The sequence below is a fragment of the Amblyomma maculatum genome, chromosome 2, assembly GCF_055883805.1.
Source record: "Amblyomma maculatum isolate TAMU_Amacu chromosome 2, ASM5588380v1, whole genome shotgun sequence".
Lineage (NCBI taxonomy): Eukaryota > Metazoa > Arthropoda > Arachnida > Ixodida > Ixodidae > Amblyomma > Amblyomma maculatum.
This window is the reverse complement of record NC_139345.1, coordinates 190,476,476-190,498,604: the sequence shown is the minus strand read 5'-3', so window position 1 is coordinate 190,498,604 and position 22,129 is coordinate 190,476,476. Positions and strand designations below refer to the sequence as shown.

At 47.3% G+C, this 22,129-nt stretch overlaps 1 non-coding gene across 1 annotated transcript; it reads right to left on the bottom strand.

Moving 5' to 3' along the window:
• Positions 1 to 21,744: 21,744 nt before the first annotated feature.
• On the bottom strand, positions 21,745 to 21,818 carry TRNAS-GGA (transfer RNA serine (anticodon GGA)). Its single transcript has one exon. It is a non-coding gene; the product is annotated as a tRNA-Ser (tRNA).
• Between the last annotated feature and the right edge of the window lie 311 nt (positions 21,819 to 22,129).

The window sequence follows — 22,129 nt, the reverse complement described above, 5'->3', positions numbered from 1 at the left end:
TAGAACAAAGAATGCCCATTTCACGCGTTAGCGCTCGATTTAAAGCGGCCAAGAAAGATCGAAATAAAAACGCATATGGTGGCTAAGCGTTCCTTTGAACATAGTAGGAACACGCGCGTGGCGGCAATCCTTCGAGATTTATTTATTTATTTTTATTGCTATTTATTTGATACGGCCAACAGCCTCTTGGCAGTTCAGGCAGGAATGAGTAAATTCACGAAAGACAAGTCTAAGTAGGCACTACAAATCAAGGTAAACAAGAATGTGAGTGACAAGAAAGCATAAGGAAATGGCTTGCAATACAGATTATTGCGTGAGCAAAAGCAGCTTATACAAAATTGCAGCTTTTACATCTCGAAGCATCTTCGGCAATAAGGGGAATGATAAAGCCGCCTCTCATGACAAGGAGCATGAACAGAGAGTATACATAATCGATCCATGCGTTACATTCACGGTGATAAGCCCGCATGCCGGTGGATGTCGAAAAAGAACAAATAAAGATTTGAATGGTTCGTGGCACTACTACTTATAGAAAACAAATTTTAAACACATGCTCCGGAATGTATTCCGCACCTGGGCCTGCTCAGCAATGTTCAAAAAGCGAGGATGAAACTTTGTTAATCCTGCGCCATAAGCCTGTTTTAGCTGCAAGAAGTATAAAAGCGCTTTAGACACCACAACGGTTTACAGTTATACTGGACGCCTTTTTGGCTACATACGTTATTAAAAACAAAATAGTCATATTACGGGTCGAGAAATGCGATCAATGAAATCTACGGGCAAACAGCCATCGCCAGCTGGTTTCGTGCGCGAATCGGAGCCGCAAATACAAAAATGTCCCAATTGCTCTTTTTTTTGTATTTTTACTTTGCTTTCTCTCGGGAAAGCATCTGCGTGAATATGGCGTGAAACGAAACGACATGTTGAATAAAGGCTGCTGAAACCAGTCCCCGCTCCTCGAAAGGCTTTGGAGGGTGAAGTTTTCACAGATATGCTCCTATGTTGGGAAATCCTACGCAAAATGATGAAAAACATAGATACGGAAATTTAGAAAGTCAGGGAAAATGGTACTGCTAGTTGCACAAATTCGATAGGGACGGCGCTGAAAAATATGCAAATGTAAAAAAAGAAAACACATAACGGCAATTATTTGTTTTACATACTGGCTGTGACAATCAGTCTGCATCAACCCATACAAGGGTTTATTCGTGCAAGCTCAAAACATAGAGATCTTATACTTATATAGCCGTCTCTTATTCTTTAGAACCTACAGCCGCTAGGAATTTTAACGTTAATGATTTCGTTGTTTTCCCGCTCTTCAATTGTTTCTACGCTAACGTGTACTAACCTGAGAAACCACCGATGTCGTTGAGCATTGCTTTCTTCTGAGTGACTCCTTGGCATTCCACAGTTAGGTCGAACTCATGCGCTGATGATTGAATGATCGCCACATTTAAACTGAGTAGTATAATAATTTTCAGGGTGCTTAATTTCACTGCATTCTTCCTGGTTTGCTTCAGATTTGTCGTTGTGCACTGATTTGTAGTTTCATTGTTTGCTTACACAGCTCTGACAGGGCGGCAAAAAAATATCTTCAGTGTTCGTTTGTGTTCTTTGAATGCTAACCCATTTCTTGCCGCATAACTGGCTTGTACACGCCATGTGGGAAGATATCTCACTAGAGCTTATCACCATGGCGTGTCCTTACAAGATCGTAGTCATTAACAGAAAACATAACTCATCTTCACACCAGGAATCGAATCACCACCCTTACGTGTCCAATACGAGCGTTCTAACCACTATATTATGCACTTCTTTCCGCTTTATTGCCTCTCTTAGACATAGCACGCACAACACAAATAACATTTGCAATTTTCAGCTTGCAGGTGGGGATTTTACACCGACAATCTGAGAACGTCGCGTGTATATTTTCTGCTTACCTAGACTAAGGACTACGGAGGGAAGTAAGAAAATAAAACGAATAGAAATAAAAAATAGTCAGAACCAGAATAAAAATACAAATAAAAATCAATATATATATATATATATATATATATATATATATATATATATATATATATATATATATATATATATATATATATATATATATATCGATATAGTAAAATGAAAAAGTTATATAGACAATAAAGATGCAGTTTGTATGAATAAGGGAACTGATAATTTTTTTTTAGTCGCTGCATCCAGAAGTGTAATTATTCGGAGACCAGGCCACGTCATTCTTTCACTAAACGTCTTTTGCCTCGTCAAGCATGAGATAACTTAGTAAATATTATATGACTTTGTTTTGTACACCGCCGCAAGTACTTATACGTCCAGAAATGAGACCGCACACCTCGCTAGCGTCAGACAGACTGGCTCGCTGTACCCGGGGAAAGCATTTATTTCAGCTCTCTTCCCGCTTCCCCGGGCAGACCGGTTTCGGTGCCGTGGAGATGACGCTCATGGTAACGGGAAACACGCGTCACACTACTCCCTCTCTTAGGAAGCATGCAGCACGACAAGGTCGCAAACAGTGTTGGTCACAACAATGTCTTGTTTGCGTTTCTGAAGTCCGTAGTAGTTCGCAGGCTTCCGGATCCGCGAAGATAGTTTAGGCTGGGGGTTCGACCTGGTACCACTTAGCTTTTGAAGGCGCGTCGACAATCTTGTTGACGGCTCGGTACTCGATGAGCAGGGAGACGGGAACAGTACGTTGTTCGCTGTCACGAATGGTGCCTGAATGGGCTCCTCAATGTCGGAGACAGCGGAAGGTGTCCTATGTTGTCGCACGCGGTCTGTGTGTCTGTTCAACAGCGTTCAGTCATCAAGCTCTACCTGAGGAGACGAAGAACTTGTATGACGACGGAGGGTAGCAGAAATTCAACCTGGGCATGCTCGCAAGTTTATAACACAAACGCGCTCTCCTGCTGGAGGCAAAGGGCTTTTGCGTGCGTTTCTGTCGGAACGCATCTGTTGTCTTGAGTCTTGAACTCTTTGTATGTCCTCATGTCGGGATGCACTCATTGAATGAGAGTTTCCATTTGCCTGCGCATAAGCAGCTATAAGGCTTGGAGAATGTTTCTATATAGTGCTCCAAAAACACGTTTTATTGCCGGAAGGTTGCTTCAAAACGGCATTATTATTGCGGTCTGAGTTGCTCTAAAATGTTCGACATATTTTCTACCTACTTAAACCGATTTAGTTGCGCTCTATATTAGTGGCCAAACGCAACGCAACGCTTTGACGCATAAAATCATGGGCTCACGTTTGGATACCCATAACGCATCACTTGCAAGTGTCTCACATTCATTCTCATTTTCAACGGACTGTGGAGGCAGAGCAACATGAATAAGGCATGTAGCACATTCCCTTGATTATGGAGGGCAGGAACCGTGTATCAGATGGTGTAATTGGCAAGTACTTTTTTAAATGCCTCTGCAAAATATCCCGTGGAATGACTGCATCCCAGCAGTCAAAGAAAATATTGTCTATGGTTTCCGGTTTATGTCAAATCAAGCAGTACGGCGACCACAGGACGAAGAAGCCTTTTCCCTTCAACCACGGTTTAAGAGGTGTAAAAAAGGCGTTTAACAGGTGCCACTGTGTAAAAGAAAAATAAAACTTTTTCCTGATGACAATACTGGCATATTTCTAACACTTCTTTAAAACATTCTTACCTTCCCCTCCACGGCGTAATGACCAATACAAGGGCAATAGCATCATTACATTCAGCAAGTCCTTATACAGGTATATTGGGTTACTGCGCTTGGGTATTTAGTGAGACTCTTATTTTTAAAATGTAAAGGAAGCCACAACTTCCCGCAAAAATCACTCAGCCTTCTGATTTTGATATTGCTGGAGGACACCAAACTTCGGGTACGTCATGGCACAGTCTTACTTGGAAAACCTATACGCAGGAAAGGGTCGGTTTGTTACTACGTACATTAACCTGGATGCTATTTGCCGAAAAATAAATGGGCCACACCAAATCCTCCACTTTTTACTGAACGAAACAAGTTGGTACGACTTGTCCTTTCCCAAACTAAACCCCAGATGAAAACCGCTACAATCGATGAAATTCCTGCACGCTAACCTTTGACATGGATAACGCTTGCAGTAGATACCATACATTCGAAACAATGAACAAACTGCATACAGTTGAACGAGCAAACATTGATTAATCAAGACCACCTCACTCTATTGTTTTCGACTGGACACGTTCACATTCATTGTTTCAGTAATATTTTTTATCTTTACTGTGTTCAAGTGGCAATACAAGGTACCTCGCAGGTGTAACAGACGAAGAAATATTTTCGAGAGGGGAGGGTGGGGCTACTCCAGACCCCATGCCACAGTTCATGCCACCAGATTGTGAAACGCAGATCATAATTCTCCCTGTCTACAGTGAGGATGATAGTAGCGATGACAATGACGCTGCAATTAGTGATAATAAGAATGAGGACATTTGCAATGATAATGTTAGTGAATTTAATTGGTAAAGAGAATGAGACCCCAACGTGATGCACAGTGTGCACCAGCAACGCTTAGGCTTTCGTATTTCTGCAACGTGGATTCCATAGTGCTCTCGGAATTTTACAGCGCAGCTCTTTGGGCCTCTTCCTGCGTTTCGCGGCATCGCCGCTCTGCCTCGTAACCAATTATGCAGCCATGGCAGTGCGCTTCTCTAGCTGCGTGCGCTCCTGGCGCCATTCAGGTGTCCGCAGAGATAAGTGTGACAGATGCTATGCCTTTCCTTCCCTGCGAATTTATGTGAACCCATGAACCGAATAGCAGCAGTCCCATGCTGAATTTGTGTGTTGGTTATAGGAAATAAACGGCAGAGTATCTGTCACTCTAGGGCGAGATATGGTCTCGAGTTCTGCAAGATATGTTGTTTAGCGTTTCTGCCATCGGCAATCCCACACTTGAACGCACTCCAAGGAACGCCACGCGACAGCAACGACGGTGTACTATTGAAACACACTAGTCGGAGGAACAAAGTGTGACAGATACAGCGCCTTTCTTTCCTTTAAACCTGTAACAACTAAAAACAACACTGCAATGAGAGGCGGGAGGAGGGGGCTGCTTCTGGCCCTACGGGGACTGGGAATAATAGGCTCCCGACGTTTGCGGCAGGGGCTCGCCTGTCACCGGCGGTTGCACCTGATGCAGTAGGCCGTTATTGTACCCGCCACCGCTTCAGTGGAGGACGATAGCTGCTTTTGTAGCGAGTAGCGAGCTCAAGCAGTTAAACAAATTAAAAAAAAATCTAGTGCATTGAAGCAAGGCTTTTGGCTGGGTCTCCTTGCCTACAGGTATACGTCTTTGGAATCAGGGCCTTCACCTGGCGAAGTGCTACAAGGGAGGAGATTACGAACAACGTTGCCTGATGTAAGGCCGCGTCTGGTTCGCAATGTGCAGAAGCGTCGACAGACAAGTCGTTCTAGCCGACAGTGTTCACCGCTCAACCTTGCAGACATTGTTAGCGCCAAGAATGGGGCATGGGCAACCAAAGCATAGGTCCTTTAAACTTCAAAGTATCCTTATCCTAGGTCATACGAAGTCATTACAGCAGACGGAACGATCCTACGGTGCAATCGACGGCACCTACTGCAAGCAAAGGAGGATGTCCCAAGAAGCTCTTGGGACATCGGTTCCGATGCCAGCCAGGAAGGCGATCAAAGTTCTACTTCAGCACCATGCAGCCACAATGCCGCATAGCTCCCGACAACCCCTGAAAGCAGGCATATTACAGACAACGTACCTGTCAGCGTCCCCCAGCATAATCAACCTTCACCTGCTTCAAGAAGGCCATTGCGACCACGAAGGCAGCAACAGAGGTTGACTTATGACCGGAACTTTGTAAAAGTGCCACAGCTGTGCTCTGAACAGTTTGGGTTGCTTCTACAGTGTGATGTGTATGATTTCTTTAGTAAAGAAGGGAGGATGTATCCTATCGAAAGTGGCACGAGCCACGCGTCAATAAAGGGCGAGACATAGGGAACCAGCTAGATTTTGCTCCGTGACACCAGCGCTTGGTTTCTAGCGGAGCGGAGAGGAACTACAAAACCTACGCGCATTCGTGCCCGCGCTGCGCCCGGCTGTCTGCGGAGTGTGCCCAGCCCGCTGGCTTGGGAGTGCGTGCCACAGGCAGACGCACGTGCAAGCGGAGCGGGAGAAGGAGAGTGAAGACGAGGGGGTATGGTCGTGCGTCTGCGCGCGCAAAGCCGGCGCTGTTTGCCAGTTCAGTTCAGTCGTTCAGTCATGTCCGACTCTTCGTGACCCTATGGACCATATCACGCCACGCTTTCTAGTCTCTCACTATCTTCCTAACATCACATAAATTCATCTACAGCGTCTCTAAAATGCCATCTAATCATCGCATTCGCTGCTTACCCCTTCTCCTGTGACCCTTAACCTTTCCCAACATCAAGTCTTTCTTCAGCGACTCCTCTCTTCTCATCAGATGACTAAAGTAGCTGAGCTTTAACTTTAGAGTTGGACACTCCAATGAGCAGTCAGGGTTCATGGTCGACAATATCGACAGATTTGATCTTCTGGCCGCCCAAAGAACTCTCAAGACTCGCCACCAGCACCACAATTCAAAAGCGTCAATTCTTCGGCGATCAGCCTTGTTCACAGTCCATCTTTGACAGTGGGGTTTCTTAATTTTGCTTTTTTCTGTGCCCCGGCTGGAGGCACGTTTTTTATCGGTGCTTTCGAAAGTGAGAAATTATGATTAATTGATCGCCGCGGATATTGTTTTCAAAGAGCTCTTGTTGGCAGGCTTAGACATTAAAAAAAACATGAACGCGAATTCGGTACTCGTAGGCAGAGGCAAGCGACAGGTATTTTGAAGGACTTGAGGCGGCACCTCTTGATGCGTCTTCCATGTTGTTCAGAGATTGAAGATTTTGATTGAAGATTGAAGATTGAAGGCAACGAGAGATTGCCTTCTCGTTGAGAATTGATAAGCGTGTACACAACGACGAGCGCTCCGGGCGCTGGTTGGGGAGCTTCCTTTCCATTTGTGACAACTCACTTGAAAGGGGTCTAATCAGCTCTTTGGGGACAGACGTTTTAGGCGATGCTGCCGGCGCCGTGGTGCCTGTTTTCGGCGCGTTTAGGACGCGTTCCCTACAAAGGCACAAAGCATACCGCTTTACCCTTTGGTTTGTGCTGACAGCGGTCAGGGGGAGGTCGGTGCTGTGGCGCTGCCATTCGAAATCAATGACCTATCTACCTTTAACGATTAGGGATTTCTTAACGGCCTGCGTCACTTACAAGAAGCGGAGGCTTGACATTTTTGAGGCAGTTTCCTCTCTGCACGAGACGAAGAGCGAGAAAATGCCTGACGACTTTGGTCAAATATTTAGGGGAATCCCCCAAGGTGGAGTAGATTCGTAATAAGGGAGTAATTACTCATTGCATCCACCTAAGCGCAGCCATACGGCTACAAAGGAAAGCTAAACAGCTTTCTCAGAACTTCGTAGTTAAAGAAAAATTCGTCCTGATCCAGGAATCGAACCCGGCACCACCGCCTTTCCGGGGCAGTCGCTCTACCGACTGAGCTAACCAGGACGGTCAGCAGATCAGATGGTAGGGCGAGAGCGAATTGATCTATAACTCGAAGTGGGAATGGTGTTGGTCAAATATTTAGGGGAATCCCCCAAGGTGGAGTAGATTTGTAATAAGGGAGTAATTACTCATTGCATCCACCTAAGCGCAGCCATACGGCTACAAAGGAAAGCTATACAGCTTTCTCAGAAACTTCGTAGTTAAAGAAAAATTCGTCCTGATCCGGGAATCGAACCCGGCACCACCGCCTTTCCGGGGCAGTCGCTCTACCGACTGAGCTAACCAGGACGGTCAGCAGATCAGATGGTAGGGCGAGAGCGAATTGATCTATAACTCGAAGTGGGAATGGTGTTGGTCAAATATTTAGGGGAATCCCCCAAGGTGGAGTAGATTTGTAATAAGGGAGTAATTACTCATTGCATCCACCTAAGCGCAGCCATACGGCTACAAAGGAAAGCTATACAGCTTTCTCAGAAACTTCGTAGTTAAAGAAAAATTCGTCCTGATCCGGGAATCGAACCCGGCACCACCGCCTTTCCGGGGCAGTCGCTCTACCGACTTAGCTAACCAGGACGGTCAGCAGATCAGATGGTAGGGCGAGAGCGAATTGATCTATAACTCGAAATGGGAATGGTGTTGGTCAAATATTTAGGGGAATCCCCCAAGGTGGAGTAGATTTGTAATAAGGGAGTAATTACTCATTGCATCCACCTAAGCGTAGCCATACGGCTACAAAGGAAAGCTATACAGCTTTCTCAGAAACTTCGTAGTTAAAGAAAAATTCGTCCTGATCCGGGAATCGAACCCGGCACCACCGCCTTTCCGGGGCAGTCGCTCTACCGACTGAGCTAACCAGGACGGTCAGCAGATCAGATGGTAGGGTGAGAGCGAATTGATCTATAACTCGAAGTGGGAATGGTGTTGGTCAAATATTTAGGGGAATCCCCCAAGGTGGAGTAGATTTGTAATAAGGGAGTAATTACTCATTGCATCCACCTAAGCGCAGCCATACGGCTACAAAGGAAAGCTATACAGCTTTCTCAGAAACTTCGTAGTTAAAGAAAAATTCGTCCTGATCCGGGAATCGAACTCGGCACCACCGCCTTTCCGGGGCAGTCGCTCTACCGACTGAGCTAACCAGGACGGTCAGCAGATCAGATGGTAGGGCGAGAGCGAATTGATCTACAACTCGAAGTGCGAATGGTGTTGGTCAAATATTTAGGGGAATCCCCCAAGGTGGAGTAGATTTGTAATAAGGGAGTAATTACTCATTGCATCCACCTGAGCGCAGCCATACGGCTACAAAGGAAAGCTATACAGCTTTCTCAGAAACTTCGTAGTTAAAGAAAAATTCGTCCTGATCCGGGAATCGAACCCGGCACCACCGCCTTTCCGGGGCAGTCGCTCTGCCGACTGAGCTAACCAGGACGGTCAGCAGATCAGATGGTAGGGCGAGAGCGAATTGATCTATAACTCGAAGTGGGAATGGTGTTGGTCAAATATTTAGGGGAATCCCCCAAGGTGGAGTAGATTTGTAATAAGGGAGTAATTACTCATTGCATCCACCTAAGCGCAGCCATACGGCTACAAAGGAAAGCTATACAGCTTTCTCAGAAACTTCGTAGTTAAAGAAAAATTCGTCCTGATCCGGGAATCGAACCCGGCACCACCGCCTTTCCGGGGCAGTCGCTCTACCGACTGAGCTAACCAGGACGGTCAGCAGATCAGATGGTAGGGTGAGAGCGAATTGATCTATAACTCGAAGTGGGAATGGTGTTGGTCAAATATTTAGGGGAATCCCCCAAGGTGGAGTAGATTTGTAATAAGGGAGTAATTACTCATTGCATCCACCTAAGCGCAGCCATACGGCTACAAAGGAAAGCTATACAGCTTTCTCAGAAACTTCGTAGTTAAAGAAAAATTCGTCCTGATCCGGGAATCGATCCCGGCACCACCGCCTTTCCGGGGCAGTCGCTCTACCGACTGAGCTAACCAGGACGGTCAGCAGATCAGATGGTAGGGCGAGAGCGAATTGATCTATAACTCGAAGTGGGAATGGTGTTGGTCAAATATTTAGGGGAATCCCCCAAGGTGGAGTAGATTTGTAATAAGGGAGTAATTACTCATTGCATCCACCTAAGCGCAGCCATACGGCTACAAAGGAAAGATAACAGCTTTCTCAGAAACTTCGTAGTTAAAGAAAAATTCGTCCTGATCCGGGAATCGAGCCCGGCACCACCGCCTTTCCGGGGCAGTCGCTCTACCGACTGAGCTAACCAGGACGGTCAGCAGATCAGATGGTAGGGCGAGAGCGAATTGATCTATAACTCGAAGTGGGAATGGTGTTGGTCAAATATTTAGGGGAATCCCCCAAGGTGGAGTAGATTTGTAATAAGGGAGTAATTACTCATTGCATCCACCTAAGCGCAGCCATACGGCTACAAAGGAAAGCTATACAGCTTTCTCAGAAACTTCGTAGTTAAAGAAAAATTCGTCCTGATCCGGGAATCGAACCCGGCACCACCGCCTTTCCGGGGCAGTCGCTCTACCGACTGAGCTAACCAGGACGGTCAGCAGATCAGATGGTAGGGCGAGAGCGAATTGATCTATAACTCGAAGTGGGAATGGTGTTGGTCAAATATTGAGGGGAATCCCCCAAGGTGGAGTAGATTTGTAATAAGGGAGTAATTACTCATTGCATCCACCTAAGCGCAGCCATACGGCTACAAAGGAAAGCTATACAGCTTTCTCAGAAACTTCGTAGTTAAAGAAAAATTCGTCCTGATCCGGGAATCGAACCCGGCACCACCGCCTTTCCGGGGCAGTCGCTCTACCGACTGAGCTAACCAGGACGGTCAGCAGATCAGATGGTAGGGCGAGAGCGAATTGATCTATAACTCGAAGTGGGAATGGTGTTGGTCAAATATTTAGGGGAATCCCCCAAGGTGGAGTAGATTTGTAATAAGGGAGTAATTACTCATTGCATCCACCTAAGCGCAGCCATACGGCTACAAAGGAAAGCTATACAGCTTTCTCAGAAACTTCGTAGTTAAAGAAAAATTCGTCCTGATCCGGGAATCGAACCCGGCACCACCGCCTTTCCGGGGCAGTCGCTCTACCGACTTAGCTAACCAGGACGGTCAGCAGATCAGATGGTAGGGCGAGAGCGAATTGATCTATAACTCGAAATGGGAATGGTGTTGGTCAAATATTTAGGGGAATCCCCCAAGGTGGAGTAGATTTGTAATAAGGGAGTAATTACTCATTGCATCCACCTAAGCGCAGCCATACGGCTACAAAGGAAAGCTATACAGCTTTCTCAGAAACTTCGTAGTTAAAGAAAAATTCGTCCTGATCCGGGAATCGAACTCGGCACCACCGCCTTTCCGGGGCAGTCGCTCTACCGACTGAGCTAACCAGGACGGTCAGCAGATCAGATGGTAGGGCGAGAGCGAATTGATCTACAACTCGAAGTGCGAATGGTGTTGGTCAAATATTTAGGGGAATCCCCCAAGGTGGAGTAGATTTGTAATAAGGGAGTAATTACTCATTGCATCCACCTGAGCGCAGCCATACGGCTACAAAGGAAAGCTATACAGCTTTCTCAGAAACTTCGTAGTTAAAGAAAAATTCGTCCTGATCCGGGAATCGAACCCGGCACCACCGCCTTTCCGGGGCAGTCGCTCTGCCGACTGAGCTAACCAGGACGGTCAGCAGATCAGATGGTAGGGCGAGAGCGAATTGATCTATAACTCGAAGTGGGAATGGTGTTGGTCAAATATTTAGGGGAATCCCCCAAGGTGGAGTAGATTTGTAATAAGGGAGTAATTACTCATTGCATCCACCTAAGCGCAGCCATACGGCTACAAAGGAAAGCTATACAGCTTTCTCAGAAACTTCGAAGTTAAAGAAAAATTCGTCCTGATCCGGGAATCGAACCCGGCACCACCGCCTTTCCGGGGCAGTCGCTCTACCGACTGAGCTAACCAGGACGGTCAGCAGATCAGATGGTAGGGTGAGAGCGAATTGATCTATAACTCGAAGTGGGAATGGTGTTGGTCAAATATTTAGGGGAATCCCCCAAGGTGGAGTAGATTTGTAATAAAGGAGTAATTACTCATTGCATCCACCTAAGCGCAGCCATACGGCTACAAAGGAAAGCTATACAGCTTTCTCAGAAACTTCGTAGTTAAAGAAAAATTCGTCCTGATCCGGGAATCGATCCCGGCACCACCGCCTTTCCGGGGCAGTCGCTCTACCGACTGAGCTAACCAGGACGGTCAGCAGATCAGATGGTAGGGCGAGAGCGAATTGATCTATAACTCGAAGTGGGAATGGTGTTGGTCAAATATTTAGGGGAATCCCCCAAGGTGGAGTAGATTTGTAATAAGGGAGTAATTACTCATTGCATCCACCTAAGCGCAGCCATACGGCTACAAAGGAAAGCTAACAGCTTTCTCAGAAACTTCGTAGTTAAAGAAAAATTCGTCCTGATCCGGGAATCGAACCCGGCACCACCGCCTTTCCGGGGCAGTCGCTCTACCGACTGAGCTAACCAGGACGGTCAGCAGATCAGATGGTAGGGCGAGAGCGAATTGATCTATAACTCGAAGTGGGAATGGTGTTGGTCAAATATTTAGGGGAATCCCCCAAGGTGGAGTAGATTTGTAATAAGGGAGTAATTACTCATTGCATCCACCTAAGCGACGCCATACAGCTACAAAGGAAAGCTATACAGCTTTCTCAGAAACTTCGTAGTTAAAGAAAAATTCGTCCTGATCCGGGAATCGAACCCGGCACCACCGCCTTTCCGGGGCAGTCGCTCTACCGACTGAGCTAACCAGGACGGTCAGCAGATCAGATGGTAGGGCGAGAGCGAATTGATCTATAACTCGAAGTGGGAATGGTGTTGGTCAAATATTTAGGGGAATCCCCCAAGGTGGAGTAGATTTGTAATAAGGGAGTAATTACTCATTGCATCCACCTAAGCGCAGCCATACGGCTACAAAGGAAAGCTATACAGCTTTCTCAGAAACTTCGTAGTTAAAGAAAAATTCGTCCTGATCCGGGAATCGAACCCGGCACCACCGCCTTTCCGGGGCAGTCGCTCTACCGACTGAGCTAACCAGGACGGTCAGCAGATCAGATGGTAGGGCGAGAGCGAATTGATCTATAACTCGAAGTGGGAATGGTGTTGGTCAAATATTTAGGGGAATCCCCCAAGGTGGAGTAGATTTGTAATAAAGGAGTAATTACTCATTGCATCCACCTAAGCGCAGCCATACGGCTACAAAGGAAAGCTATACAGCTTTCTCAGAAACTTCGTGGTTAAAGAAAAATTCGTCCTGATCCGGGAATCGAACCCGGCACCACCGCCTTTCCGGGGCAGTCGCTCTACCGACTGAGCTAACCAGGACGGTCAGCAGATCAGATGGTAGGGCGAGAGCGAATTGATCTATAACTCGAAGTGGGAATGGTGTTGGTCAAATATTTAGGGGAATCCCCCAAGGTGGAGTAGATTTGTAATAAGGGAGTAATTACTCATTGCATCCACCTAAGCGCAGCCATACGGCTACAAAGGAAAGCTAACAGCTTTCTCAGAAACTTCGTAGTTAAAGAAAAATTCGTCCTGATCCGGGAATCGAACCCGGCACCACCGCCTTTCCGGGGCAGTCGCTCTACCGACTGAGCTAACCAGGACGGTCAGCAGATCAGATGGTAGGGCGAGAGCGGATTGATCTATAACTCGAAGTGGGAATGGTGTTGGTCAAATATTTAGGGGAATCCCCCAAGGTGGAGATTTGTAATAAGGAAGTAATTACTCATTGCATCCACCTAAGCGCAGCCATACGGCTACAAAGGAAAGCTATACAGCTTTCTCAGAAACTTCGTAGTTAAAGAAAAATTCGTCCTGATCCGGGAATCGAACCCGGCACCACCGCCTTTCCGGGGCAGTCGCTCTACCGACTGAGCTAACCAGGACGGTCAGCAGATCAGATGGTAGGGCGAGAGCGAATTGATCTATAACTCGAAGTGGGAATGGTGTTGGTCAAATATTTAGGGGAATCCCCCAAGGTGGAGTAGATTTGTAATAAGGGAGTAATTACTCATTGCATCCACCTAAGCGCAGCCATACGGCTACAAAGGAAAGCTATACAGCTTTCTCAGAAACTTCGTAGTTAAAGAAAAATTCGTCCTGATCCGGGAATCGAACCCGGCACCACCGCCTTTCCGGGGCAGTCGCTCTACCGACTGAGCTAACCAGGACGGTCAGCAGATCAGATGGTAGGGCGAGAGCGAATTGATCTATAACTCGAAGTGGGAATGGTGTTGGTCAAATATTTAGGGGAATCCCCCAAGGTGGAGTAGATTTGTAATAAGGGAGTAATTACTCATTGCATCCACCTAAGCGCAGCCATACGGCTACAAAGGAAAGCTATACAGTTTTCTCAGAAACTTCGTAGTTAAAGAAAAATTCGTCCTGATCCGGGAATCGAACCCGGCACCACCGCCTTTCCGGGGCAGTCGCTCTACCGACTGAGCTAACCAGGACGGTCAGCAGATCAGATGGTAGGGCGAGAGCGAATTGATCTATAACTCGAAGTGGGAATGGTGTTGGTCAAATATTTAGGGGAATCCCCCAAGGTGGAGTAGATTTGTAATAAGGGAGTAATTACTCATTGCATCCACCTAAGCGCAGCCATACGGCTACAAAGGAAAGCTATACAGCTTTCTCAGAAACTTCGTAGTTAAAGAAAAATTCGTCCTGATCCGGGAATCGAACCCGGCACCACCGCCTTTCCGGGGCAGTCGCTCTACCGACTGAGCTAACCAGGACGGTCAGCAGATCAGATGGTAGGGCGAGAGCGAATTGATCTATAACTCGAAATGGGAATGGTGTTGGTCAAATATTTAGGGGAATCCCCCAAGGTGGAGTAGATTTGTAATAAGGGAGTAATTACTCATTGCATCCACCTAAGCGTAGCCATACGGCTACAAAGGAAAGCTATACAGCTTTCTCAGAAACTTCGTAGTTAAAGAAAAATTCGTCCTGATCCGGGAATCGAACCCGGCACCACCGCCTTTCCGGGGCAGTCGCTCTACCGACTGAGCTAACCAGGACGGTCAGCAGATCAGATGGTAGGGTGAGAGCGAATTGATCTATAACTCGAAGTGGGAATGGTGTTGGTCAAATATTTAGGGGAATCCCCCAAGGTGGAGTAGATTTGTAATAAGGGAGTAATTACTCATTGCATCCACCTAAGCGCAGCCATACGGCTACAAAGGAAAGCTATACAGCTTTCTCAGAAACTTCGTAGTTAAAGAAAAATTCGTCCTGATCCGGGAATCGAACTCGGCACCACCGCCTTTCCGGGGCAGTCGCTCTACCGACTGAGCTAACCAGGACGGTCAGCAGATCAGATGGTAGGGCGAGAGCGAATTGATCTACAACTCGAAGTGCGAATGGTGTTGGTCAAATATTTAGGGGAATCCCCCAAGGTGGAGTAGATTTGTAATAAGGGAGTAATTACTCATTGCATCCACCTGAGCGCAGCCATACGGCTACAAAGGAAAGCTATACAGCTTTCTCAGAAACTTCGTAGTTAAAGAAAAATTCGTCCTGATCCGGGAATCGAACCCGGCACCACCGCCTTTCCGGGGCAGTCGCTCTGCCGACTGAGCTAACCAGGACGGTCAGCAGATCAGATGGTAGGGCGAGAGCGAATTGATCTATAACTCGAAGTGGGAATGGTGTTGGTCAAATATTTAGGGGAATCCCCCAAGGTGGAGTAGATTTGTAATAAGGGAGTAATTACTCATTGCATCCACCTAAGCGCAGCCATACGGCTACAAAGGAAAGCTATACAGCTTTCTCAGAAACTTCGTAGTTAAAGAAAAATTCGTCCTGATCCGGGAATCGAACCCGGCACCACCGCCTTTCCGGGGCAGTCGCTCTACCGACTGAGCTAACCAGGACGGTCAGCAGATCAGATGGTAGGGTGAGAGCGAATTGATCTATAACTCGAAGTGGGAATGGTGTTGGTCAAATATTTAGGGGAATCCCCCAAGGTGGAGTAGATTTGTAATAAGGGAGTAATTACTCATTGCATCCACCTAAGCGCAGCCATACGGCTACAAAGGAAAGCTATACAGCTTTCTCAGAAACTTCGTAGTTAAAGAAAAATTCGTCCTGATCCGGGAATCGATCCCGGCACCACCGCCTTTCCGGGGCAGTCGCTCTACCGACTGAGCTAACCAGGACGGTCAGCAGATCAGATGGTAGGGCGAGAGCGAATTGATCTATAACTCGAAGTGGGAATGGTGTTGGTCAAATATTTAGGGGAATCCCCCAAGGTGGAGTAGATTTGTAATAAGGGAGTAATTACTCATTGCATCCACCTAAGCGCAGCCATACGGCTACAAAGGAAAGATAACAGCTTTCTCAGAAACTTCGTAGTTAAAGAAAAATTCGTCCTGATCCGGGAATCGAGCCCGGCACCACCGCCTTTCCGGGGCAGTCGCTCTACCGACTGAGCTAACCAGGACGGTCAGCAGATCAGATGGTAGGGCGAGAGCGAATTGATCTATAACTCGAAGTGGGAATGGTGTTGGTCAAATATTTAGGGGAATCCCCCAAGGTGGAGTAGATTTGTAATAAGGGAGTAATTACTCATTGCATCCACCTAAGCGCAGCCATACGGCTACAAAGGAAAGCTATACAGCTTTCTCAGAAACTTCGTAGTTAAAGAAAAATTCGTCCTGATCCGGGAATCGAACCCGGCACCACCGCCTTTCCGGGGCAGTCGCTCTACCGACTGAGCTAACCAGGACGGTCAGCAGATCAGATGGTAGGGCGAGAGCGAATTGATCTATAACTCGAAGTGGGAATGGTGTTGGTCAAATATTGAGGGGAATCCCCCAAGGTGGAGTAGATTTGTAATAAGGGAGTAATTACTCATTGCATCCACCTAAGCGCAGCCATACGGCTACAAAGGAAAGCTATACAGCTTTCTCAGAAACTTCGTAGTTAAAGAAAAATTCGTCCTGATCCGGGAATCGAACCCGGCACCACCGCCTTTCCGGGGCAGTCGCTCTACCGACTGAGCTAACCAGGACGGTCAGCAGATCAGATGGTAGGGCGAGAGCGAATTGATCTATAACTCGAAGTGGGAATGGTGTTGGTCAAATATTTAGGGGAATCCCCCAAGGTGGAGTAGATTTGTAATAAGGGAGTAATTACTCATTGCATCCACCTAAGCGCAGCCATACGGCTACAAAGGAAAGCTATACAGCTTTCTCAGAAACTTCGTAGTTAAAGAAAAATTCGTCCTGATCCGGGAATCGAACCCGGCACCACCGCCTTTCCGGGGCAGTCGCTCTACCGACTTAGCTAACCAGGACGGTCAGCAGATCAGATGGTAGGGCGAGAGCGAATTGATCTATAACTCGAAATGGGAATGGTGTTGGTCAAATATTTAGGGGAATCCCCCAAGGTGGAGTAGATTTGTAATAAGGGAGTAATTACTCATTGCATCCACCTAAGCGCAGCCATACGGCTACAAAGGAAAGCTATACAGCTTTCTCAGAAACTTCGTAGTTAAAGAAAAATTCGTCCTGATCCGGGAATCGAACTCGGCACCACCGCCTTTCCGGGGCAGTCGCTCTACCGACTGAGCTAACCAGGACGGTCAGCAGATCAGATGGTAGGGCGAGAGCGAATTGATCTACAACTCGAAGTGCGAATGGTGTTGGTCAAATATTTAGGGGAATCCCCCAAGGTGGAGTAGATTTGTAATAAGGGAGTAATTACTCATTGCATCCACCTGAGCGCAGCCATACGGCTACAAAGGAAAGCTATACAGCTTTCTCAGAAACTTCGTAGTTAAAGAAAAATTCGTCCTGATCCGGGAATCGAACCCGGCACCACCGCCTTTCCGGGGCAGTCGCTCTGCCGACTGAGCTAACCAGGACGGTCAGCAGATCAGATGGTAGGGCGAGAGCGAATTGATCTATAACTCGAAGTGGGAATGGTGTTGGTCAAATATTTAGGGGAATCCCCCAAGGTGGAGTAGATTTGTAATAAGGGAGTAATTACTCATTGCATCCACCTAAGCGCAGCCATACGGCTACAAAGGAAAGCTATACAGCTTTCTCAGAAACTTCGAAGTTAAAGAAAAATTCGTCCTGATCCGGGAATCGAACCCGGCACCACCGCCTTTCCGGGGCAGTCGCTCTACCGACTGAGCTAACCAGGACGGTCAGCAGATCAGATGGTAGGGTGAGAGCGAATTGATCTATAACTCGAAGTGGGAATGGTGTTGGTCAAATATTTAGGGGAATCCCCCAAGGTGGAGTAGATTTGTAATAAAGGAGTAATTACTCATTGCATCCACCTAAGCGCAGCCATACGGCTACAAAGGAAAGCTATACAGCTTTCTCAGAAACTTCGTAGTTAAAGAAAAATTCGTCCTGATCCGGGAATCGATCCCGGCACCACCGCCTTTCCGGGGCAGTCGCTCTACCGACTGAGCTAACCAGGACGGTCAGCAGATCAGATGGTAGGGCGAGAGCGAATTGATCTATAACTCGAAGTGGGAATGGTGTTGGTCAAATATTTAGGGGAATCCCCCAAGGTGGAGTAGATTTGTAATAAGGGAGTAATTACTCATTGCATCCACCTAAGCGCAGCCATACGGCTACAAAGGAAAGCTAACAGCTTTCTCAGAAACTTCGTAGTTAAAGAAAAATTCGTCCTGATCCGGGAATCGAACCCGGCACCACCGCCTTTCCGGGGCAGTCGCTCTACCGACTGAGCTAACCAGGACGGTCAGCAGATCAGATGGTAGGGCGAGAGCGAATTGATCTATAACTCGAAGTGGGAATGGTGTTGGTCAAATATTTAGGGGAATCCCCCAAGGTGGAGTAGATTTGTAATAAGGGAGTAATTACTCATTGCATCCACCTAAGCGACGCCATACAGCTACAAAGGAAAGCTATACAGCTTTCTCAGAAACTTCGTAGTTAAAGAAAAATTCGTCCTGATCCGGGAATCGAACCCGGCACCACCGCCTTTCCGGGGCAGTCGCTCTACCGACTGAGCTAACCAGGACGGTCAGCAGATCAGATGGTAGGGCGAGAGCGAATTGATCTATAACTCGAAGTGGGAATGGTGTTGGTCAAATATTTAGGGGAATCCCCCAAGGTGGAGTAGATTTGTAATAAGGGAGTAATTACTCATTGCATCCACCTAAGCGCAGCCATACGGCTACAAAGGAAAGCTATACAGCTTTCTCAGAAACTTCGTAGTTAAAGAAAAATTCGTCCTGATCCGGGAATCGAACCCGGCACCACCGCCTTTCCGGGGCAGTCGCTCTACCGACTGAGCTAACCAGGACGGTCAGCAGATCAGATGGTAGGGCGAGAGCGAATTGATCTATAACTCGAAGTGGGAATGGTGTTGGTCAAATATTTAGGGGAATCCCCCAAGGTGGAGTAGATTTGTAATAAAGGAGTAATTACTCATTGCATCCACCTAAGCGCAGCCATACGGCTACAAAGGAAAGCTATACAGCTTTCTCAGAAACTTCGTGGTTAAAGAAAAATTCGTCCTGATCCGGGAATCGAACCCGGCACCACCGCCTTTCCGGGGCAGTCGCTCTACCGACTGAGCTAACCAGGACGGTCAGCAGATCAGATGGTAGGGCGAGAGCGAATTGATCTATAACTCGAAGTGGGAATGGTGTTGGTCAAATATTTAGGGGAATCCCCCAAGGTGGAGTAGATTTGTAATAAGGGAGTAATTACTCATTGCATCCACCTAAGCGCAGCCATACGGCTACAAAGGAAAGCTAACAGCTTTCTCAGAAACTTCGTAGTTAAAGAAAAATTCGTCCTGATCCGGGAATCGAACCCGGCACCACCGCCTTTCCGGGGCAGTCGCTCTACCGACTGAGCTAACCAGGACGGTCAGCAGATCAGATGGTAGGGCGAGAGCGGATTGATCTATAACTCGAAGTGGGAATGGTGTTGGTCAAATATTTAGGGGAATCCCCCAAGGTGGAGATTTGTAATAAGGAAGTAATTACTCATTGCATCCACCTAAGCGCAGCCATACGGCTACAAAGGAAAGCTATACAGCTTTCTCAGAAACTTCGTAGTTAAAGAAAAATTCGTCCTGATCCGGGAATCGAACCCGGCACCACCGCCTTTCCGGGGCAGTCGCTCTACCGACTGAGCTAACCAGGACGGTCAGCAGATCAGATGGTAGGGCGAGAGCGAATTGATCTATAACTCGAAGTGGGAATGGTGTTGGTCAAATATTTAGGGGAATCCCCCAAGGTGGAGTAGATTTGTAATAAGGGAGTAATTACTCATTGCATCCACCTAAGCGCAGCCATACGGCTACAAAGGAAAGCTATACAGCTTTCTCAGAAACTTCGTAGTTAAAGAAAAATTCGTCCTGATCCGGGAATCGAACCCGGCACCACCGCCTTTCCGGGGCAGTCGCTCTACCGACTGAGCTAACCAGGACGGTCAGCAGATCAGATGGTAGGGCGAGAGCGAATTGATCTATAACTCGAAGTGGGAATGGTGTTGGTCAAATATTTAGGGGAATCCCCCAAGGTGGAGTAGATTTGTAATAAAGGAGTAATTACTCATTGCATCCACCTAAGCGCAGCCATACGGCTACAAAGGAAAGCTATACAGTTTTCTCAGAAACTTCGTAGTTAAAGAAAAATTCGTCCTGATCCGGGAATCGAACCCGGCACCACCGCCTTTCCGGGGCAGTCGCTCTACCGACTGAGCTAACCAGGACGGTCAGCAGATCAGATGGTAGGGCGAGAGCGAATTGATCTATAACTCGAAGTGGGAATGGTGTTGGTCAAATATTTAGGGGAATCCCCCAAGGTGGAGTAGATTTGTAATAAGGGAGTAATTACTCATTGCATCCACCTAAGCGCAGCCATACGGCTACAAAGGAAAGCTAACAGCTTTCTCAGAAACTTCGTAGTTAAAGAAAAATTCGTCCTGATCCGGGAATCGAACCCGGCACCACCGCCTTTCCGGGGCAGTCGCTCTACCGACTGAGCTAACCAGGACGGTCAGCAGATCAGATGGTAGGGCGAGAGCGGATTGATCTATAACTCGAAGTGGGAATGGTGTTGGTCAAATATTTAGGGGAATCCCCCAAGGTGGAGATTTGTAATAAGGAAGTAATTACTCATTGCATCCACCTAAGCGCAGCCATACGGCTACAAAGGAAAGCTATACAGCTTTCTCAGAAACTTCGTAGTTAAAGAAAAATTCGTCCTGATCCGGGAATCGAACCCGGCACCACCGCCTTTCCGGGGCAGTCGCTCTACCGACTGAGCTAACCAGGACGGTCAGCAGATCAGATGGTAGGGCGAGAGCGAATTGATCTATAACTCGAAGTGGGAATGGTGTTGGTCAAATATTTAGGGGAATCCCCCAAGGTGGAGTAGATTTGTAATAAGGGAGTAATTACTCATTGCATCCACCTAAGCGCAGCCATACGGCTACAAAGGAAAGCTATACAGCTTTCTCAGAAACTTCGTAGTTAAAGAAAAATTCGTCCTGATCCGGGAATCGAACCCGGCACCACCGCCTTTCCGGGGCAGTCGCTCTACCGACTGAGCTAACCAGGACGGTCAGCAGATCAGATGGTAGGGCGAGAGCGAATTGATCTATAACTCGAAGTGGTAATGGTGTTGGTCAAATATTTAGGGGAATCCCCCAAGGTGGAGTAGATTTGTAATAAGGGAGTAATTACTCATTGCATCCACCTAAGCGCAGCCATACGGCTACAAAGGAAAGCTATACAGCTTTCTCAGAAACTTCGTAGTTAAAGAAAAATTCGTCCTGATCCGGGAATCGAACCCGGCACCACCGCCTTTCCGGGGCAGTCGCTCTACCGACTGAGCTAACCAGGACGGTCAGCAGATCAGATGGTAGGGCGAGAGCGAATTGATCTATAACTCGAAGTGGGAATGGTGTTGGTCAAATATTTAGGGGAATCCCCCAAGGTGGAGTAGATTTGTAATAAGGGAGTAATTACTCATTGCATCCACCTAAGCGCAGCCATACGGCTACAAAGGAAAGCTATACAGCTTTCTCAGAAACTTCGTAGTTAAAGAAAAATTCATCCTGATCCGGGAATCGAACCCGGCACCACCGCCTTTCCGGGGCAGTCGCTCTACCGACTGAGCTAACCAGGACGGTCAGCAGATCAGATGGTAGGGCGAGAGCGAATTGATCTGTAACTCGAAGTGGGAATGGTGTTGGTCAAATATTTAGGGGAATCCCCCAAGGTCGACTTTCCATGCAGGCGGGTACATCTCTCCACAGAAACCTTTGCCTTCTTAATTTGACAGCTATGCTGTGCAATTCCTAATTCAGTTATCTCCTCTAGCGAATGCGCAGTCTTAAGCTCCCGAAGCAGGATCGCGTATGAGGATACAACGATTGACGTATGTGTTTTCCCGTTATAAGCGCCGATTGATGGCATTAATGACGTATATCTGTTTCT